The following is a 23,457-nucleotide window of genomic DNA, read 5'->3' as shown; positions in this document are numbered from 1 at the left end:
TGGAGAAGCCAGGGAGGGAACTTGGAACCTTTTGCTCTTCCCAGAGCGGCTCCATCCCCTGAGGGGAATATCTTACAGTGCTCACACTTCTAGTCTCCCTTTCATATGCAACCAGGGTAGACCCTGCTTAGCTAAGGGGACAAGTCATGCTTGCTACCACAAGACCAGCTCTCCTCTCCTGTTGCTCACTTGGAGACAGACAACAAAAGGAGACTCTACATTCACATGAGGTATTAAGCTGGCCCTGGGAAAAGATGGGAGTAGATTTGTTTACATGGCAAGAGAAGGACTATCTCATAATTGTATGGGAGATAGATCCACTACCAGATACCAGATCTCAGACAATAATACAGGAGCTAAAGTGACATTTTGCTCGCTATGGAATAGCCGATACTCTGTTCTCAGATAATGGACCACAATTTATCTTGGCAGAATTCAGACTCAGTGGGAATTTGATCATCAAACATCTTCACCTGTTTATCCCCAGAGTAATAGGAAAGTTGAATCAGCTGTCAAAACAGCTAAGAGAATTCTGACTAAAGCCAAGAAAGCTGGAACTGATGTATATCTAGGCATCTTGGGACCCCTTCACAAAGTTTGGATGGGAGTCTAGCACAGTGTCTGATGGGTTGATGGACAAACTTTACTGCTTATGCAAGGCAACTTACTACAGCCAGAGGGCCATACCAGACAAGTTGAACTTTTAACAGAACAGAAATTAAGACAGGCCCATTATTATAACAAGTCAGCCAGGGATCTACTAGAATTCCATGTGGGTGAACAAGTTTGAATTCAACCAACAGAAAAAAGAGTGGTAGAAAACAGAGGTCCATAGACAAGTGAACATGCAATCATGAAGAGCCAGTGTGGTGTAGTGGTTAGAGTGCTGGACTAGGACCGGGGAGACCTGAGTTCAAATCCCCATTCAGCCATGATACTTGCTGGGTGACTCTGGGCCAGTCATTTCTCTCTCAGCCTAACCTACTTCACAGGGTTGTGGTGAAGAGAAACCTAAGTATGTAGTACTCTGGGCTCCTTGGAGGAAGAGCATGATATAAAATGTAAAAACAAACAAACAAACAAAACAAATCATTTGAGGTGATGACAGCAGAAGTCCAAGTCTTGAGAAGAAATTGAAGACACCTGTGGAGCAGTAGCCAGCCTATAACAGACTCCGAACTAGCTGGAGAGAGTGAGGGGAGGCAACTCCAGGAAGGAAAGGATTTCATTGAATCTTCAGCTGGAGTCAATCTAGATTCCACTGCCCAGGTGAGTAAAAGATGATTAGCTCATTTTAGTCTTCTTCAGATGCCAGCTATTGCTAGGAAGGAATGATCTCTATCTCTAACTAAACAAACCAGAACTCAGGCAGGTGGACTGGTTCAGAGACGCCACCACCTATAAGGCTATTCACACAGGCATGGGGATGTCTTTTGAAATTTTATTGTTAATTTTCCTTCTTTCTTTTTATTTTTTATTTTTTAAAGCTTTTTTTTTGGTCAATGTTATAAAAAGAAAAGATGTATCAATGCATATGGAACTAAGTCAGAGATATGGGGCAGCAGTCAGGAAAAATAACACAGCAACAGAGGGGGATAATACAGATAGAGGGAACAGCTACTAGAAAGTGCTTGTCAACAGCATGGAGTTGGAGCAAGAGGGACTCAGATGGATGTTGAAGTTACTCCTGCTTGATCCTTTAATGAGTACAAGCCCCACTTGAAACAAGAGCCTCTGTTGGGCTCTGCAACCCCTGCTCTCCTACAAGTGCTGCAGTGGCAAGCTCAGAGCTGGGAAGACCTTTGAGAATTGGGAGAACCTTCCTACAATGCACTGTGAAGCCAAGAGGTGGGAAACTCCATGATATCAGCAGCAGCACTCTGACTGGCCATGAGCACGAAAGAGGTGGTGCAAACTCCATTCAAGCCATTTCAAGCAAATTATCATAGAGGGGACTGTGCAGAGCGGCACATTCAGAGATCTCAGCCCCTCCAGCCATAGCACTCTCTAAAAAACATGGTGGCTGGCTGCTGGGACCTGAAAACAGAGTAGAAGGTGGACACATGATCAACAAACCCAGGTACTGGGGCCCCTGCTCTGCACTAATCTGGGTTAAGAGTGAGGGTTAGGAGCACAGTTACCCAGTTTTCAACAGCCTGCACTTGTGTTTTTGGCCCTGGTTCACACATGCATGCAAATCTGGATTAGAGACCGATAACCCCTCAGGTTTGGGTGATTGTGTGAAGAAGCTTAAAGTCTTGTTGGCATTATTTCACCATCAGTTTTGCATGTAGGTGAACAAGGCCATAGAATAAGGCTCTACACACGATCAAGGGGTCTGGTGGGTAGAGTGGACTTGGCCTCAGATGAGCGGTGGCTTTGGTTGGGCACTCCTGTGCCCAGCCATGGCTTGCTGGGGAGCTCTGGGGGTTGGGGGAAGGGGAACGCCACCGTGCAGTACCCCAGTCCTCAGAGCTCCAGGGAGGCACTGTGTGAATATGTGGTGCCTTCCTGGGGTCCCCTCTTCTCCCCCCCCCCACTGAGTGCAAGCAGCCACGCTGACACATGATCAAAACAACAAGGTTAACAGAGTGCTCACTTCATGAACCTGGTTTAGTGGGAGGGTTACTTAGACAGGCTTGCCACTGTGGAACCACTGGGTTCGCCCGCGAGCCCAGTGGTTCCGACAATCACTAGAAACTGGGCTGGACTCCCTTAACCTGGTTTCTAGTGATCGTGGGAATAGCTTCAATGATTATCTAACCTCTCTGGTTGCCTCAAAACTTGACCAACGTTTGAAATTTGTGCATAGTATGAATCTGCAGTCCAAGTTCACAGTTCAGTTATAGCTGTGAATATACAATACTTGTGGGAGCACAGGCAACTTTGGATGTTGCACAAGATTAGGAAGCGTAAATGATTCCTACTTCCTTCCACATAGGTGGGAATCTGTACAGCTCCCCCCAGGGAGATATTCATAAGCCCCCAGGTTTGTGAAGAACACATACATTTCTTCATGGGTGACATGCACAATTTACTTCTTTTGATCTTGCACAACAGGAAAGATGAGTCACTCACACTTCCTTTCTTCTCTGGCTGCTATGTAACATCTGAACTTAAACCAACCTCATATTATGCATTTCTTTGCATCCATCCTAAATTAAGCTGGTGGTGTGGTCTGGCACTGCTTTCAGGTTTGCTGTTTCTAGTTGCATTGTGTTGGAGACTAAATTTGAAACCAAGCTTTTTGTTCCAGGCTAACAGTGTGTGTCAGTGGGAGAACATGATGAGACTTCTCTGAAATAGCAAGCACACAGAGAGAAGGTGAAATGCATGAATAAATAAAATGCTAATATTAGAGCAGAGTTTTGTTGGAAGGTTTTTAAAGGATATTAATGTGGTTCAGGTCCATATCTCCCCCTCCTTTAGGAGCTATTTATAATCCTTAATGACTTGTCTCAACCCAGACTATGGCTTGAAAAAAGAAAAAAAAAGAGTCCATACCTGTTTGCAAGCCCTTCATATATCTTGGCAAATCAGTTTTTAAAGGTGCCCACGGCTGTCGAAACCTTGAGTTGGCAAGATAGCTTGAGCTTAAATATAAGTGATGTTGTAAGAGAAATGGATAAGCGGAGGTACTTCCTATTATTTATTACTCCCCACCCCAATTGTTTTCAACATTTTTCAAGACAAACTGAACCGTAACAAAAGTAAGGTAATCTTAAAGCAGAGGCAACCATTCTACCTGGAGTGCAACTTGTGCTGATTTACTTTTATACTGGGAAGGGAAAAGGAAAAGCAGTGTGGTGCCACTTGGCCTTCCTTCCTCTGCAGGCCATCCATGGGGAGAGTGCTAGGTGGGCTGCAGTGCTGCACTGTTACCTCTGAGAACTGGCCTCCACCTGAAGTAGCCGGCTTCCCTTTGCTTCCTGGTCGTGCTGCCCTGGGGCCTGGATTGGCCTGTGCAGGTCAGTTGACAGTAATCACTCTGGTCCTGCAGTCTAGAGCAGGGATTCTCAACGTTGGGTGCCCAGATGTTATTGGACTTCAACTCCCATAATCCCCAGCCCCAGTGACCTTTGATTGGGGATTATGGGAATTGAAGTCCAATAACATCTGGGGACCCAAGATTGAGAATCCCTGGTCTAGGGCATCTCTGACCCATAAAGCTCAGTCTCCTGGGCTTGTTGAGGAATGAGAGCACGGATGGTGCCGGAGGTAAATAACTAGAGACTGGCCACTTGAGGCCCTCATTGACTCCTTGCCTCCCACACCTTAGAGCAGGCCTGCTCACCTTAGCCCCCCCCCCCACTGTTTCTGGACTACAACTCCCAGTCTACAACTGGCTGCCAATATGTTTCCAGGCAAAATACAAGGTGTTGGTTATAACCTATAAAGCCCTAAACAGCTTGGGCCCTGGGTATTTGAGAGAATGGCTGCTTCATCATTGTCAGGGTCCAACCCTGATGCCCCTCTCTATTCTAGGGAGGTGGTTTTTTTGGTGGTGGTTGTTTTTAATTGTTCTATGACAATTTAGTATCCAGGTTCTGGGAATTCATTCAGCTTTTACTTTCCCTCGCTGTCACAATATAAATTCTTACCCTGCTCTCAGTACTCAACACCTTTGGCTGCATAGCCTTGTGAGTGCAGGATAGGTGTATATGTTCAGGATATAAAATGAAATGAAACTTGAGGTATAAAATAAAAACAAGAATAATTTTTTTTATTTACTGATTAGAATAAAGGTCTCTGCAAAGCAGGGCACACAAGCTTCTTTACCAAGTTACTAGGTACATCAGCTGTTCTGGATAAAATGCAACATACAGTATAGGGAGGTGAGATAACTGGGACAGAGGTAATTAAACTTGGGCTTGTAAACTCAGTGAATTCCTCCAGACCTTCTTGTCTGTTACTAGGAGCTGTTCAGATCACTGCTGGTTCTCCAGCCTCCACACATTCACTCTTCAAGTTCCACACAACAATCTTTCCTGTTCAGAACACACCAACTGATCTCTCAAGCAGAGGCGTAGCTAGGGGAGAGGGGGCCTGTGTTCACCCCTCTCTCTGGTGGCCCCCCAGAGTGAGGGAGATGATGAAGAAAATAGGGAGGGGTGGATCTGGAGGGCCCTGAGGAGCTGGGGGCCCATGTTCTTTGAACCCTTTTGCTCAATTATAGCTACGCCCCTGCTCTCAACCCTCAGCCCAACACACCACCTACTCCCACACAACTAAATCCAACTCTCTATCTCTTCTCTGTTTCAACTGCCTTTCTTAAATCCCTCTCCCTCTGAACCTTCTGTGCCTGGTTACTAGAGTAACCCACATACACTCATGCACTTACTCACCAGCTCCTATATACATCCCACCACAGTCATGAACCCCACTGCCCATTAAGATCATCAGGAGAGGTCCATCTGCAGTTGTCATCGGCTTGTCTAGTGGCTACTTGGGGATGGGTCTTCTCCACTACTGCCCTGAAGCTTTGGAATGTGCTCCCTGCTGAAATAAGAGCCTCCCCATCTCTGACAACTTTTAAAAAGTCTCTAAGGATGCATCTGTTCACCCAGTCTTTTAATTAAATATTGTTTTAATAATTTTAACATTGTTTAAATTGTTATGTTTTAACCTTTTCTATTGTCATTTATTTTGTTTTAACCTTTTCTGTTGTCATTTATTTTGTTTTGTTGTAAACCGCCCAGAGACATAAGTTTTGGGCAGTATAAAAATATGTTAAATAATAAATAAATAACCCCCAGCCACAGTGACCAATAGCCAGGGATTATGGGAGTTGTAGACCAACATCTGCAGGAGGGCTGAAGTTGAGCAGCCCTGCCTTAGAGTATGTTACAGGATAAGAGAAAAGCGTAATGATCTCTTCGGGTTGCCAACTGCCCCCATTAGCAGGGCCCCTGTGGCTTTAATAGCTTCATAACAAAAAGAAATTCAGCTGGTGAAGCTTTTCCCCTCACTATATCTTCAGAAGCTTAACATACTAATCTGATTGTCATGCAGCTGTTAAAGGCCCAGGAATTCTGGATGAATAGATTTGGCAACCCTAACTATGTTTAATCAACCCTAAGAGAATATATGGTAAGAGGAATTAAGTAAGAAGAGAACATTGATTTGACAAACATGAAGCAGAAGATGCATCAAAAGAGAGTCCAATGTCGTAGGTCCACCTGTTGTATCACTATTATTTTGATGACATCCCTTGGCGTGCATTGGACTCAAGACTGTCATTTATTTTGCTCTTGGTTGGCCAAGAGATGCTGCCCTCCCTTGATTTTCATGGAGGACAAGGACTTTTCCATGAGGCATGATGAAGTGGCATCCTCAGGTGGTGAGTGTGTCATGCTGGAGTGATGAGAGGGAGGGAGAGAGGGAGAGTGCAGCACAACAATGAAGAGAGGTCAGCTGGGTACTGTGGACCACCCAGAGGGTGGAGTGTACAGAAAGGTGAGGCCAGTGCAGGGGGAAGAGGTGGTGTCAGGGCTGCAGAGACAAAGGGAGTGGTTGACGAGGAGGTGAGGCAAAGTCAGTGATGACTCCAGACATGGGAGTGAGGCTGGCAAGGGAGGCAGGGTGGCATGTTCCCTTTGGATAAATATAACAAAGCCACCCTGATGGAGAAGAGACAATTTTCTCTTCACTTGAGCTGAAATTCTGGATGAAAAGGTGATGCCATAAAAACCCACTATCCAGGCTGTTCTTTGTTCCACTTCAGTTTTGTGTTTTCTGAAATTGCAGCAAATCCCTTCTCAGTATTCTCCCACACAGAATTTGCTGCAGCTGTTGCAATCTTTATTGCTGACATATCAATTAATGCTGCACTCATGCAAGCAAAGAAAGCACTTATACAACACTAACATTCCTGCTTCTGCAGCAGGGCCACAGCTAGGGGAAAGAGAGCCCGTGTTCACCCCCCTCCCCAGTGGCCCCTTGGAGTGAGGGAGTTAATGAAGAAACAAGGAGGGGTGGAGCTGGGGGACCTTCAGGATCTTGGGGGCCTGGGTTCTTTGAATAACCCTTCTGCAGTGTGTGTGCTTGCGGAGAAGCAATTTTCACCAGCCCCCCATTCTCCTGGAAGCATTCCATGCAACACAGATGTAGGTCCCTGAAGGTTGTGCAGCTCTCAGGGATCTATTTCCAAGTTGCATGGAGCACTTTTAGGGGAACAGGGGATTGGTAAAAATATCCCCTCCCCCATGCGAGAACCCACACTTCAGAAATGGGGAGCCTAGCACGGTGTGTGTACTTCCTTTGCTTGCACAGGTGTAGTATTAGGATGTCACCATTGTTTTGGCTCTCGCTGTTAGGAAGGTTTTGTGATATATGGAAGCACCCAGAGATGGGGGACAGAAAAGGATTTGGGGGAAGAGACATGAAGGATGAAGGCAACAATCATAATCCTGCATCCACAGTTCATGGAGTGAGGCAGTTCCTTCCCTTTGCTTGGAACTTCTTTCACCCCATTATTTGTCCTTAAAATACATAATTCTATTAGACTTTAGGGACCTTTATGATCTTGATATAAAAATATATAGGAGGCTCCACAAAGCAAAAGCAGGCATCTTAATATTGCTCACAGTATTAGCCTTGTTTATATCTTCTTTTTACTAAGTATTATCTTTTTTTAAAAACCTAAATTTAAATATTGTTTATAGATAAAACTCCTATTTTAGTGTGAAAATTGTTTACAGCTAAGAAATGTCTCCAGACTCCATATATTTAAAATGTTTTGGGTTCTTCTTTTCTGACACACATGGATTTTTTCAATCAAAAGTCCACATTCACTGGAAGTGGAGCAGGGGAAACCTAAGAGACAATTGAGTCCAGTTCACGATTCAGATCAAGCTCTGTCCTGGGCTGACTGCATTCAGACTCATATTCTGGAAGGCTGAACATTTTCACTACTTTTGCATTTTCATTTATAGTCCTGGTTTGTGTTTTTTTTTTGTTTTTTTTTTAAGCAAAGGCCTCTGTTATACAATCAAATCACTGATCAACCGACAGCTTCATATTAAAAGAACATTTTGTGGCATTTTAATCCCAGGAGGTAATGTAGATATTTGTCATTTCTGATCTTCCCTTCCTACAACCGTCCACAGATGACAAGATCCGTGAAATTGCTACTGCCAGGGAGTGAAATTGATATTAACCTTGTGCCCATGAGCCGCCACAATACCATCCTTTCCAGGCTGGCCTTGACCATGTTCCCTTCCTAGGCAGGAGAAAATTGGGGTACCCCCTCTTTTTTTTTTTTTGCTGGCAGTTCACTTTCCATTCAGGTTACGATGTCTTACATATCACAAGTGTACATTAGGGAATAATAAACTCTACTGTGTTAACAGATTGCTTTAAATCCTTCACTTTATTTCTGATTCTCATTTACTTTGCTTTTCATGCTACTTTCTCCTATATAAAGGGGGAACTGGGAAAGAAAAGAAAGAAACGTGAACACCTGAACATCTTTTTTCATATACCTGCTGCTGCTACTCAGTACCGAATCTGAATAGAAATAGATGGGAGGGAGACGGCAAGATGGATGAATAACATTTCATGCCCTGTAGTCAAACATAATTTCAAGAGGGAAACGAGTGTAGACTGGTAAGAGGGTTTATGCTGTTAAGATGGCTAATGCACAATTTGGAATACTCTCTTTGAAGACTAGCTTCTAATTTCATCTGGCAATTAATAATCCCAGAAATAATATTTCAGAAAAGGAGGTCCCTCTTCTGAAGATGTGTAGATGTGTTCCTAGAGTAGGGATGGTAGAGGGAAAATACTTCAGAATGCTAATTATTGGGGAACCCATTAAGCAAAGACATGGCTGATGTTGCCCTACTACTTTTTGCTTAAAAAACCGGGAGAGGTTGAAAAAGAGATGGGAGCATAATGTGCCTTCTGATTTTCAAAAGCAGTCTAGTTGGAGATAAAAGATCACAAGTAACCAGCAAAATGGTGATCAAAGGTAAATCAAGATCTTGAGCATGATCAAAACCATGTCCAAGGGTCACTCTTGCCTTTGTTTTATGTTGGGCAATGATCCATAGCATATACCTTTCACTGAATGATTTCACTCTGATGCAAGGTGGTGTTTTTTAAGGAATTTTTCTGTGGAGCTTTAAACTGGCAATTTCATATATGTAAAATCTGCCATAATAAATGATAGTTTAAATCATCCCCTGCTAACTGGGCAAAGAGACACCTTTTACTGTGGTGATTCTCTTTATTTAGCAGGGGGAGAGTAACTGGCCCTATCCACCCCCAGCACAGTACCTCCAGTGACTGTTGCTGGTGTCTATCTTGTGTTTTTTTTAGAATGTGAGCCCTTTGAGGACAGGGAGACATCTTATTTATTTATTATTTCTCTGTGTAATTTCCCTGAGCCATTTTTGGAAGGGCGGTATAGAAATCGAATTAATAATAAAAATAAAATAATAATAATAATAAATCATACCTAATTGAAACATTGGGTCATAGGGATCAGTATAGTACCATAAGACAAATATTCAGGCTAAAGGAGAACATAGCTGCAAAACTGTATCAAAATGTGCAGTCTGTTAACAGTATAGTATGACTACAGATGATGCTAAAAGCCATGCTGGTCTGTTGTATAAAATAAAGAGAGGGCTCTTTCTAGGCTTTTTTGCACTTTTTTTTTTTTTAAAGATGGCTGGTAGACCTACTTAACAAGCAATTTCATGTAACTTTAGCTAATACTATGTCATTCCTATCTTCCAAGGTTAGGGCTGTAACCAGTTTCACTTTTTTGAGCAGCAGAGTTAATAAAGTTTTGTTGTGGGGGAAAGCTGTTTGGCTTCCTCTATGATAAGAGCTGGTTTGGAGGTTATGGGGCTGAGTATCAGAGTCTGCTTGTGTACTTGTTTCTGTACTCTCATAATTCCTTCCCATCATCAGTACTTTCACTAATGTTGAAGTGCTTCTGTGTCTATCTCCTTCCACTTTCCTCCCACAGATCTAACAAAACAGAGTAACAGAGGCCAAGGAAAACTGAAATAGAGAAGAGAGGATGTACAGGACCACACTCAATGAGACCTCCCCACGCCCTTCCTGGGCATGGTCATGTATCCCGTAGGAATGAGAATAGGGACAGTATTCTGAGCAAAAGGCAATCATCTCAGAAGGTGAGTCATGAGTCATAGTTCAAACAGATGCTCAGCTATGGCAATAAGGTCACATTTGGTTTGGTGCCAAGGCTGACTAGGTCAGGCACTTGCCTCTGAGGCCCCAGTGCCCACCATTGCTGTGGCAGTGGTGGTATAATTCTCTCTGATGAGATTTGCACTGCCACTTCCTTCTCCTGGCACTTTCTCTGACAATGAAAGTTTTTCTTGGAGGCCCCTGCATATTGTGGGGGCCTCTGGAGAAAGAAGCCCATTTGTGGTTGGGGTTGCTGGGAGAAAGTAGTGGCATGTAATAAATGTAATAAATAAATAAATTAAATTAAATGTGACTTTCTCAGCTGAGAGTTGCACTGCCTCTAATTTCTTCAGGCATTCCCCTCCACAAATGGGCTACCTCCAGGGAGCTCTGTGATGTCATAGAGGCCTCTGGAGCAAGCCCATTTGCAGACAGGGAGGGTGGGAGCAGATGATGACAGCAAGCCACTCTACCTTAAGCTCCTCTTGACTTCCCCATTTGTGGTTGAGGCGGACAAGAGGAGGAGTCAGAGTTTCTGCTGAGTTTCCTTCCCTCTTCCTGTATGGGCGGAGGAGGGAGAAACTGGAGCCAAGTTACCCCCTCTTTGCAGATGGGAAGAGGGAAGAGGAGCCATCCCCATGATTGGCAAGGGGAGAGAAAGAGGAGGAGCTACTGCCCAGACCCCCTGGGAGACGGGGTCCTGGCACTCCGAGTTGTAAGTGGAATCTAGGCAGCTGCTGGCTTTGGCAACAGCTATGTGTATATCATGAAGTCAAGTTTCAGCCTAGTTCATGTTGCAGGCTTGATAAGATGAGGTTAATATGATATTGTTATGAGGGTTCTCTGTGTTAAAAAGGAGTGACCATTTAGTCTAGTCTTCTTGACCCAGAGGTCTTTTCTTATTGTTCAGACCATCCATTATCATCATTCTGACATTAAAGCCCACAAAAGTTGTACAGACATTTGAAGGTACCCCTTAATATATTCTTACATGTCTGATTAAAGGAAAGCAATCAAGAGACTTCCAAGTTGCCATATTTAAAAACTGGGTAGCAGATTAAATTCATCACCATTTTATTTTTAAAAGCTCTACTTTGTAAAGTGTGCTAATCATTTTTTATATGCAGCTGCTCTCTTCCAAAGTTTATTTTGCTTATCTTCCCTCAGGGAAGAAACCAACATTTGTTCATTAGTTAATGGGACAAAACAAAGGCATTATAAGATAGAATTCAAATTTCAAAGGCAGGTAAAAACTAGTGCTTATGTGCCTTGGACTGCCGTCTGGTGGAACAAACTTAGCGGATCCGCTTTACAAAAGCAATGATTTAATTTAAACCCCAGTGAAAACCCCACAGATTCTGCTGGTAACAGGCACGGAACAAAATTATAGTCTGAGGGCTGTTACTTCTAGGCCTCTCAAATGAAATTCAAGACTTTGCCATTGCTTATGTGCATATTCGCACTTTCTTTCCATCTGCAAATAGAATTTATACTTACCCTACTCTGGAAACTGCCTGTAGTTCATTAAATATCTTTAAAGTGCTAATGATTTTTCGTTTTTTTTAAAAAACCTGTTTAATGTTTTTCCAGCTCATTTCCTGCTGCTGTCACCCCAAATCCGGTGGGCAGTAATGACACGTCGAAGGCAGAAAATGGGATTATGATGAACAGAGTGAATGCTCTTGAAAAATGGGCAACATTAAAGATTTGCAGACACTTTCTCCTCTTCTCCCCTTGCAGGCTTCTATATAAATGCATTTCATTCCCATCACATCCGAGTTACAGTTCTGCAGGCGCACAGAGAAGGAATCTAATTCATATATAGCTCAAACAAGCAAAAAGGAGCCAAGGACAGGTGATCTATTCTGAAAGAATAGATATGTGATCTGATATATCTTTCTCTCTGTCTCTCTCTCTGCAGGGCACTATGCAATTTAAAAGAAAAGTGATTCCCCCCCCCACCCCGCCTTCAGGACTAAAATAAAAAGATCCATGGCATGCTTATCCTTTCCCAAGCAGGAGAAAGTTCAGGCCCGCATTTCGGGGAAAGATGCCTTTGGAATAATATGTTTGTTTACAAATATATAGGTTGAGAAGGCACTTCAATAGCACATAAGCAAGTGTATTAAAAGGCCAAGCTAGTCCCGTCTCCCAAGGGACTACCCCTGCACCTGGAAATCTAAAATTATTTCTTCTGAATCAAATCTGTCCTGACTTGTAAACACTTTCCAGAATCAGCCTGAGCATGTTTGTCGGTGGCTGTGACTCAAAGGCACATTCCTGAATTACTTCAAACAAAGAGCATCCAACTTGTCCATTAGTGTCCCTTGTCCTCCATCAACGGTTAGGCAACATACCAAAGCTTAGAGGGAGACTTGGGACACAATAGGACAATATGACATATCCCATCTATAGCACTGAGATGACGTTAGTAAAGCAATCTTAATTCACAGCTGTATCAATACTTTTCTGTAACCACTACCATACCGTGTGCACTCAGTGTGCATTTTTCAAGCCCAGTAGGGTGTGTTGCACTCAATAATGGGAATGTTCAGGTCTGCCATCACAATCCTATGGATTGGTTTAATAAAGATGCATCTGCACAAGTTGTGACTTGTACTGCTAAGGCTCATCCTCTGTGCCTGGGAAGGATAGTAAAGTTGGAGATGTGATTGAGACAAATAGGGCTGTTGCTGGACTAGAAGCACTTTGATCCATACATATGATGGTGGCATCGGGGGGGGGGGGGGAATATTGAGGGGCACGCTTTGTCCCACATGTTAGATTGCAGAAAGAGAAATAATGGTATAGTTCACTATAATGGTATAGTTTAAACATAAGCTTAAAAAGTGGCTAGCAATAGATGCGCTGTGTGTGTGTGTATGTAGTGATAATAAAAAAGAAAAGCTCGCTGCATGTGTGAAAAGTGCCTTTCCTTCAAGTTACCCTGCAGCAATGGGGAAAGAGGGCAAGCTAGTTGACTGGGGACACTCATTGTCCCCCTTCCGCAGCTCTGGTGCCACCCAAGTGTAGATAGTGCTGTGGCTGCTGTGAATAGTTTACTTACTTAAACTTGTTTATCTGCCTGTACAAAATGACACTGTAGAAGGGATGTCTCAGGAAAGGAAGCTCTTGCAGGAAGTGAAGACCAGAAGGGAAAGAAACATATGCTCACATGGTCTGTTAAATAAAGTTGTGCTGCTTGTTTGCAGCAGGTGAAGACATCCATGTACTCGACCATATGCACCAGCATTCTGCACTACTCTTCCAGCTGGTAGGATGGGTAACAACATTTCAAAAATATCGTTCCCCTCCCAGAAGAACCTGCCTGTTAATTAAGGTGTCCTTAGGCAGGATCTCCTGCCTTCAGAATGAATGAGCCATGGTGAGGCAGCGACTTCATGAGGAGGCTTGGTGGAAAGGGGCGCCCTGAATCTGCTGCTGGCTGCCTCACAGCTATATTGTCTCACTGATGGAGACGGTGGTGGTGCCCCCACTGCTTCTGCTCCTCCTGGTGCTTGCCCCATTCCCCACCTTTTCAAAAGGCAGAGGACAGCGACTGGAACTGTAGGAATGTGGAGGAGCCCCCTGCTCTATTCTCCGGCCTTCCGTCCATTTCATTTGCCACCCTTGCCCTTTTGGAAAGATGAGCAGGAGCAGGAGCGGGTGTGGCCGTGGTGGCTACCGTCATCTGGGCACTTTCCAGATTACATGTGACAACAGGGTTAAAATGCTTCAGCTTGGCAGGATCATATTGAAAATGATCCCCAAAATCTCAAACTCCTACAATGGGAAAATACAGCTATTTTTCTGTGATGGACTTGCAACGTTGTAGCACTATAACACAAAGATAAAATCCGAAATAAGGCATCGGAAATGTGAGCGGCACCTGGCTGTCAGCGCAGGGACTGCAGTGTCACAACACAGGGAGTACGGAAGCACACTTAGCAGATCCGTAGTGACACTGTTGTAGGGTTTGATTTGGAAAGTGCCCAGGTAAAAGGAGTGGTGCATAGCATGCTCTGCCCAATACAGTGTATGTGGGGGTCAGGGGGAGGTCATGTGCATATATGGAGGAGGAGATTGGTGTGCTGTACACTCTGTGCACTGTGGGCATGGAGGTGGGGATGGTGGCTCACCATGCTGCCTCAGACACTGGTGTGTGGGGACTTGGGCTGGGTCTAGGGCTGCCATATGGGCTACCATAGAGGTCTCTTGTACCTTTCAGAGATGCACAGAAGAGAGAATTTCAGCAGGTGCAGCTCGTCATGCCAGGGAAAGCAAAGTTGCACCTGCTGAAATTCCCTCTTCTGCTCATGTCTTAAAGGTACAGGAGACCTATCCTTTCCCCTGCTCACCCCGCCAATATGGCAGCCCTAGCTGGGTTTGTTAGCTTCCTTGCATTGTGCCACCAAGCAGATACCAATGCCAAGGTGCAGCAATGCTAGTTTCATGCTAGGAAGAGAGAACAATTATCATTTCATGGAAAGATGATTAAGCTGGAAATGCAGGTGAAATGCCTCTTGGCCAGAATCACACGCAAGTGTTCAAATGGGATGGCTCACTGCTGAAGACTCCCTCCCTTATTATTTATTTATTTATTATTAAAACTTTTATACCGCCCTTCCAAAAGGCTCAGGGCAGTTTACATTAAAACACTATTAAAATCAATTAATAATTAAACAAAAATTATAAAACATAAAAGAATGATTAACAATTAAAAACATCATAAAACAACAATTAAATAATCAAAACAATTTAAAAACAAGTTTTAAAAACCTGAGAAAGCCTGGTTGAAGAGATGTGTTTTCAGGTGTTTTCTGAAAATTGCCAGAGATGGGGAGGATTGTACCTCAGCAGGGAGCGCATTCCACAATCTCGGGGCAGCAGCCGAGAAGGCCCGTCTCTGTGTAGCCACCAAACGAGATGGTGGCAACTGGAGACGGACCTCCTCAAGTGACCTCAGTGGCCGGTGGGGCTCATAGCGAAGAAGACGCTCTCTTAAATACCCAGGGCCTTCCTCTCCCAGTCCAGGAGCCAAGCCTACATTTAATTAACATTAGCTGAAAGTATGCAGTCCTGGAAACAGAACACGCTCACTCTGTGGAGACATTTAGAATGCAAACCCATGCTAGTTCCTCCCTGCTGCACCACTTGAGAGTGCTGTGCAATCCTTTACTCTTGGGTTAGTCAAGATAAAAATGGTTGCAGATTTCACACACACATATGAAAGTTTAAATGATGCAGGCTGTGAAAACCATCCTTGGAACAACATGGAAACTCAGAGCTGAAATTCTTTTTTCATGGCTGTGTGCTTTAAAAACTGAACTTTTTGATATTTCACAGGGGGGGAAAACAGAGTGCCGTATATTTTATGTATATCTAAATCTTGCTTTGCATTCACTTTCGGCACAGAATTGAAAGTTGTTTTTATTCATTAAATTTTTACTTTTTCCAGTGCATATTCCACACCAAACTATATTTAGACTAGTTTGGTGGGTGCATAATTTATTTCTCCCAAGTCAGAAAGCATCAAAGTAATGGCTGCAGAAAAATGCAAATTATATCAAGAATTGAGATCTGTTTACTATTCTTGCAATGATGTTTGGTTTCGCTTTCCCTTGGAACATAAACAGTGGCTTGCTGGCTTGAGCCATCTGGGTGTGTTTTTCTAAACTTGTTCCCCCCCACCTTTGCTTCTGCACTGGGCTTTAAGCATCCTAACCAGGATGACAAAAGGTACTTATGAATAACTATTCATGAATTATACTGTGGTCTCTGATGTGGATGCACAGCCCCTTTTGAATCAAAAGATGCATCCAGCCAATTCAAGTAGGTCTTGTATGAGCATCACTCTTGGAGGACTGGGATGTTCATGCAAATCTCTCTTGCAGATTGGGGCTATTTTGCCTGGTGTGCTGGAGATGAGGGATCCATACTGAGGCACTGGACCAGAGCTTAACAGCCTTGTGTTATAGTTCTCCTGTGAGCACTCTTATTCCCACCTCTATGACATACAATTGTTAGACGCTCTTTCCTTTCCAATGTGGGAGGAAGATTACATGAACTCCCATGCATGGACTGCTATATTGTATTTCTGCAGCCCTCAAATATGCTCCAGTGAGTTAAACAGCCATAGATGGCAATGACACCCTCAAAATCCATAGGTGTTTTTATCACTGATTTTTAAAAAATATATTAAAAAGCTCATTGTAAGCCCTCTTACCATATCTATATCAATATATTTTAAAAACACACACATAACAAATAGCAAGCACACACTTCCCCCAACGTGTAATGTTTCAAAGCAATAACGTGTGCTAGAGCGTTGCAGCCGCCTATCAAGAGGTTTATCGGCTTTTATTGGCCTTGGGCGACTTGGCGCATGATGGTCTTTAGAGTGACATGGAATTTATTAAACTTTTCTACAGCCTGACAGGACCCCCAACCCCCTCCCCTCTCTTTCCCTTTTTGGAGCAGTGGTGGTGGTGGTGGTGGAGAGCGAATGATTTCTGCAATTCTAAGGGTTGCTGATTTATATGTTTGCTCTTTTTATTTCACTGGTCGCTAGAGTGCGGCTACCCAGGCATCTGTTTGAAGAAAACCCATTATCACGCCATCTCCAAGACAACATTTTTAAAAGTGCCACAGTCCCGTGGCTGTCTGCCTCGTGCCCAGAACACCACATTACTTGAGAGGACAAGCTACGCAGACATATAACGTACGCCAGACCTGGTTTGCCGCCCTCCCCCTTCCCTTTGGATAGCCTAATTTAGTCTGTGTATGCCGTCCTGTGTAATAAATTTCATGTTTCAGACAATAGCCTGTCGCCTCTAGCAGCTGGCCCCGCTCATGATCCAGCACTGTTAAAAGCATCTGCTTGTCCTGCCACTTCCTATCAATGGACTGGATCATCACAGCGATACCAGCCAGCACCATTCTACGTAAGGTGGTGTTTGGGCTTTCAGGGGACCTTCGGATCTGCAGCATTGTTTAGCCTGGCTGCAAAAATCGGCACTAAACATCCTCTCTTTCTTCTCCCCTACTATCCAACTCTGGGCACAAACACCGATACATCTCCAAATGTATCAGTAAACAGATTTTTATTTTTATTTTTTAGAAAGAGTAATTTGACAACATCTTTTGTATTTCAGTTGATCAGGCAACACTAATCCTTATAGGGAAATGCTGCAATTCATCTTTATACATTTTTACACAAGCATATTGACTTTTCATAGTATGGCCATTTGATATGACTTTTCAGAACTGAGATAGTACTATTGATTTCCTAGGGCTGTGCACGGACCCTGATATCAGGCTGGTCCCAATCCTGGCCATTCTTGCCTCATGTTAACGATGCAGAGGGTGGTCAGAATTGCATTAGGCTGATCATCATTATTGGCTTGATACATGGGAGTGGGGGATGAAGGGCTTACATTTACAGCTTCTTTGAAGAAATCAGCTGCCTTCCAGCAGCTGCAAAGGTGGCATTTCAAAATGCCATCTTTCTTTTCCTGGTGCATTACCTGGGGGGCAGGGAAATGGTCTCATCCTATAGTTACAGGATGCAGTCATTTCCCCCCCAGTAATGCTTCAGGAAAAGGACACAATGTCATGATGATGTTTCCTTTCCTGGTGCACTGAAGGGCAGTACCAGGAAAAGAAAGGCTGCTGTGCTGCCAGAAGGTCACTGACTTCTGCAAAGAAGCTGGCTTTTCAGCCAAAGTAAGCCAGCTTCAGGGATTCCCAGATGATGTTGACTACAACTCCCATAATCCCCAGCCAAAGGCCATTGCAGCTAGGGATGCTGGGAGTTGTAGTGAACAACGTCTTGTGTGTAGAGGGAACAGTGCAATCCTGCACTGCCCCAATCCTTTCCTAAAGGTAAACTCTGGCGCCCGCAGAGCCCTGTGGTTTTCTTTGGCAGAATACAGGAGGGGTTTACCATTGCCTCCTCCCATGCAGTATGAGATGATGCCTTTCAGCATCTTCCTATAGCACTGCTGCCTGATGTAGTACCAGCAGGGATTTGAACTGGCAACCTTATGCTTGTTAGTCAAGCATTTCCCCGCTGTGCCACTTTAGGTGGCCAGTCCTATCCTATTCACACTGAAACAATTCTGTGGGGTATTGAGTCATCTCCCAATAATGGAGGAATTGTTCTCAAGATTAGTTTCTGGAGAAAAATGCTCTGATAGGGCTTGCATCACCTCGGGCTCGATTACTGTGTTTAATGTGACACACAGCCCTATGACTCCCACAATGATATATTGTTTTACACCAGTAAAGCATTGGAACATTTGGGATCATCTTGTTAGAGTACCAAGAATAAATCTGTAACCTTAGTAGCAAACTAGTGGAACACAGCAGCTGAGAAAGCACGAGCATCAGGACTCTCCTGTCTCATATCCGAGATCAGCCACAATCATCTCACTGGGTGGCCTTAGGAAGCCATTCTCTCTCAGGCCCCCTCCAATGCTGGAATATTCTTGTTATGCTAACCTATCCCACAGGGATGTTGTAAGTATTATAGTGCTGATTCTGTGATAAGCCACCTAATGGTGCAATGGGAAATGAGCAAGCCAGAGATTGCTGGTTCAAATCCCTGCTGGTATGAGAAACACCTATATTGGGCAGCAGCGATAAAGGAAGATGCTGAAAGGCATCATCTCATACTGCCCGGGAGGAGGCAATGGTAAACCCCTCCTGTATTCTACCAAAGAAAACCACAGGGCTCTGTGGGCCCCAGGAGTCGATACCGACTCGATGGCACACTTTACCTTAATTATGTGATGCGTTTTGAAAACTTAAGAAGTGTGCTCTATAAACATATTAAGGTTGTTTTCACGACAAAAAAGTCGGGGTGGGGAGACTGGTGGAAAGACAGGCTCCTCCCTGCCTCCTCACGCACCATCAAAGTTCTTCAGGCAGCTCTGCTGCTCACACGGCACATGAGCCATGCTGCACTGAGTGGCAGAGCCAGGAGCTGGAGGAGGAAGTCATCTGGCATCCCACAATGCACCACACCCAGAGCGCGGTGCATTGGGGGATTCCCCCACTGCCAGGTGCGCTTGCTGCCTTGGTTTGTGAATGCTCAGGTTGCAGGAAGACCAGACGTTCACATGATGGGGAGTGGGGCAGAAGGGCATGCTTGTGCCCTTTTACTCCACTACTAGCTCAGGTAAAAAAAAAACTGACTATCCTGCCGTGTAGGGTTGGGATTGAGAGTGATCCCAGTTCTTCTCATAACTGCGCTATACCCAGGTCGGGCTGCCCTACCTGTGTATATCTGGTCCTGGGAATGACCTTATTGACTCTCTGACAGAACTAATTTTCATAAAATTATTCACATATCATTATATGAAAACATCTGCAAATTAAAGACGCTGCCCCTGACTGATAAACCAGTGACTATTTCCTCCTTGTGCCATTGTGACATTCTCGGTGTGAGAGTGGCGATGACATTCTTAGAAAGTCCTGTTGACATCCAGCAACCCAGGCCATCATTTACATATAAGGTTCCCTTCCTATCGTCCATGCCATGCCACTCCATGTCTAGCTGAGCCACACTATGCTATCCATGCTTCCCCCACCCACAGAGTGTGCTACTAACTCTCATGGTTCTAGGATAGGTATGTCCTGTAAACAGAGGTTAATTATTCCTGACTAATGAATATCAAGAATGATTAACCCCTGCTTACAGTATCTATCTATCTATCTATCTATCTATCTATCTATCTATCTATCTATCTATCTATCTATCTATCTATCGCCAAAGGTGTGGGGGGGAGATATATGTGCGTGTCTCCATGTGTATGATTATGCTTTGGGTCCACATCTAAATAACATTCAGCGTTCACAAGGATCCACTACATGGCACTCAATCCTCCTTTCTACCTTATTTACTCCCTTTGTTATTCATGCTGAGGAATGAAGAACAAATGTACATTAAAATGTATGACCTGGTGCTCCCCTGACAACAAGGAATGAGAAAAGAGGGCTTGCTGCACAATGAAACAGCCACCTTTCTTTATGAATTCCCTGGCAGAGCTGTAAGACGAGATGGACCCTCTCATCGCTCTCGCATGTAATTTACCTTTGTTGGAATGGTATCTATCAACATCAGGGCTCTGTTTGTTCCCTACATTCTAGGCAGGGACATGGAGCTGAGAGCAAAGAGCCCTTGCAGATGTTAGTGGGAAGGCTTTAGAATAACAAATTGTTCTGGTAAAAACTAATCTGGCTACTTTCCTTTCACTATAATCTTCATTATAGTTACCAACCTCACAAGTTAGCCCACTTCAGCCTTAAACTAGACGTGTCTGCCATCTTGAACTGGGGTGGATGACATCATCACAAACTACACCATTGAGCCATCTCTATGTGTTCCTACACCTTTACCCAATTTGGTTCAAATCAGTTAGGCGGTTCACAAGCTAGCCTACTTGTGCCTCAAAAGTTTATGCATCTGTCATCTTGAATCGGGCTGGATGACATCGTGACAACCTGCACCGTTGAGGTGTCCCTATAACTGTACCCGATTTGGTTCGTATCGGTCAAGGCATTGCAGAGTTGATAGTGGAGGACACACAGAAACACACACAGAATGCCAGGTGATCTCATAAGCTTACTTTCCTTAAGGAAAGTAGGCTAAAAACAAGCCCAGGATTCCAAAGGGCTCCTATTCAAATGGTGTCATCCATTTTTCTCCAGCTTGTGAGCCTTTTCTTGCTTTTGGTGAAAGCAACATGCTACCCTGTCCACCCTTGCCAGCCCCATAGCTGCCACTCTTCTCTTTCACTAGGTGCCCCCTGGCTTACATCACTGCTTGTAGTTGACTGGCTTGCAGGCCAGTCAAGTAGGCAACATGCATACAGTGGCTGTCTCTTCAGCACCAAGCTTGTCCACTTTGGTGCTTAAGAGACAGCAGCAATGAGAAGAGGCTGGCAGGCAAAGCTGCTGCTGGATCCATGCTGCCTACTTGGCTGCCTGCAACTACAAGCAACAATGTAAGCTGCTTGGCAGAGCATGCCTGGATGGGGAGGGGGAAGAGGAGGGGTATCAGGACCAACAAGGGGGTGGGGCCAGCAAGCTTGACAGAGTGGCATTAATACTGGCATTAGCCAGGGTGTGGGGCTGATGAGGAAGGCGAGGGCAGGTCTAGTGAGAGAGTAAAATATCTACACACTGGTTGTGGCAGTGGAAGATATGAGGTGAGCAGCAGGCAAGTGGAGTGATGACTGCAGAAGGGAGTGGGGTGCCAGCACTTGTTGCTATAGGCCTCATGGGGGAGCCATCCCTGCATGCAGCAGCCACTGATTGATTGATTGATTATGTGCCGTCAAGTAGGTGTTGACTCCTGGTGACCACATAGATAGATCCTCTCCAGGATGATCTGTCTTCAACTTGGCCTTTAAGGTCTCTCAGTGGTGCATTCATTGTTGTTGTAATCGAGTCCATCCACCTTGCTGCTGGCCGTCCTCTTCTTCTCCTTCCTTCAACTTTCCCCAGCATTATAGACTTCTCAAGGGAGCTTGGTCTTAGCATAATGTGTCTGAAGTATGATAGTTTGAGCCTGGTCATTTGTGCCTCGAGCAGCAGTCATGCTGGGTTATTATTTGCTAGGAGTAGATAGCTGATGGGAAATGGGCTGGCATGGAAAGTGTCTCCTAGGACATGCTAGATTATGGAACAAAGGCTGTGGAGCACTGTGGAGTAGGGAATCCTGCCTTCCACAACAAGTGACTCTGGAAGACCTGAAAGGAAAATCCTCTCTGTGAACAACACTCACATCAAGAACTATAGCTAAAACATCTGGAAGGGGTATAGATAGACCAGGCACCAGAGTGCTACAAAAAGCCACCCACACCAAACCCACCCATCCATCCATCCTATTAGGCATGCTCAGTGGTCAAGTCTTTCTTGCATGTCTGGCAGACACAAAGCAGATAGGGATGACATTTTATTGGATTGACAATACTTGCACTTGGAATACTCATAAAGATTTGGTTTGGATATTTGATATTTTGTGATAAAGCTGGTCTATTGACTGTAATAAATGATCACCTGACCTACCAACGATGGAAGGATTCTTACAAACTGGAATGAAATGCTGGAGACAGTGGTACCAGTGGAAATAAAATTGAACAGGGAGGGGCATAGAAGGGGCAAAGTGCATTTCTGGGTGGATGAGCAGTGTCCCACATGTTAGATTTCTGAAAAAGCAATGGAGGGGAAGGTGGGGGAGCAAACTGCTTGTCTGAGAGGGTGCGAGCCCCTTGCCCCCTTCCAGAGCCACCCATGAGTGGTACATTACTTCCAAGCTGCGTGCCCCACCTTATCCCAACTCCACTCCCTGCCCTGCAGTAAATTACATGCTTTCCTGCAAAGATCAATAATTTCACATCTAAGTTTTTAAAGACCTCTTGGGTCAATGCTATCTGGCTTTAGTGATTTGTTACTTTATAATTGTCAATGAGTTGTGAAACAACATTCTGTGCCACCTCTAAGAGGAACAGCTCTTCAGTTGCACTTCCCAACATAGAGATCAACTGCTGGTCATCTGCAATGAAGACTAATGCAAAGACTTCTCTTCCTTCAGTACTCAGTGGCTGCATTCATGCTCTTCTGTTTGCATCTGGACATAATCGACAGGAGGCTCTTTGCAGTCAGGGAGACTACAGAGAGTGGGCGGAACTAGCTGCGTGGGCTTCCTTCTGGACTGAAGCTGGAGTGAGGGAGGAGCTTCCTCCCTCAACTCCGGTTGCAGCAGAGTGGGACTGCAATGCAGTGTTCGGATGTAACACTGTCAGTGGCAAACTGCAGTTAGGGGTGGTGAAACCCACTACAAACCGAAGGTTCAGATTGGAGTCTCAGGAGGGAAACCTCGGATGCATGTGTTCAGATGTACCACATTTTCAACCTGAGGCCCTTTCAACTCTGGTTTTGTGTTATATGTGAATGGGCTCAGTTAGTGCTAAACAGCCCAGTGTGCCTGAAGCAGGGTGCCAAATGTCACCCCACTTACTCACCAATCTTCCCCTCCTCCACTCCTCTTGCATACACCACCTCCTCCACCACCTCTTTCTACTTTCTAACATGTTGTCGGGGGATAACCACTGATCTGCCAGGAATGGAGGAGGGCAGCAATGATCTCATCCTGCCTGGCTGGGCATCACTGCCCCTCCTGGGCCTGGTGGTAGGCAATACTCCCCTCCCAAATACAGTAGTGGCTGGCCCTCTACCCGTCACATGCTCTACCCGTCAAGTGGCCAACTCTCGCAATGTGAGTTT

The 23,457-nt window shown here is 44.6% G+C and overlaps 1 protein-coding gene and 1 long non-coding RNA gene across 9 annotated transcripts in view; one reads left to right on the top strand and one right to left on the bottom strand.

Moving 5' to 3' along the window:
- TNRC6C (trinucleotide repeat containing adaptor 6C) overlaps positions 1 to 23,457 on the bottom strand; it is an 814,117-nt gene that overhangs the window by 316,658 nt on the left and 474,002 nt on the right. The gene's annotated exons all lie outside the window — the stretch shown is intronic.
- LOC128348161 (uncharacterized) lies at positions 1,178 to 12,892 on the top strand. Its single transcript, XR_008317973.1, has 4 exons — positions 1,178 to 1,269; positions 3,257 to 3,324; positions 9,980 to 10,148; positions 11,755 to 12,892. It is a non-coding gene; the product is annotated as an uncharacterized LOC128348161 (long non-coding RNA).

This window comes from Hemicordylus capensis, chromosome 2, assembly GCF_027244095.1.
Source record: "Hemicordylus capensis ecotype Gifberg chromosome 2, rHemCap1.1.pri, whole genome shotgun sequence".
Taxonomy (NCBI): Eukaryota; Metazoa; Chordata; class Lepidosauria; order Squamata; family Cordylidae; genus Hemicordylus; species Hemicordylus capensis.
Note: the sequence above shows the minus strand (reverse complement) of the source record. Positions and strands in the feature narration are given on the sequence as shown.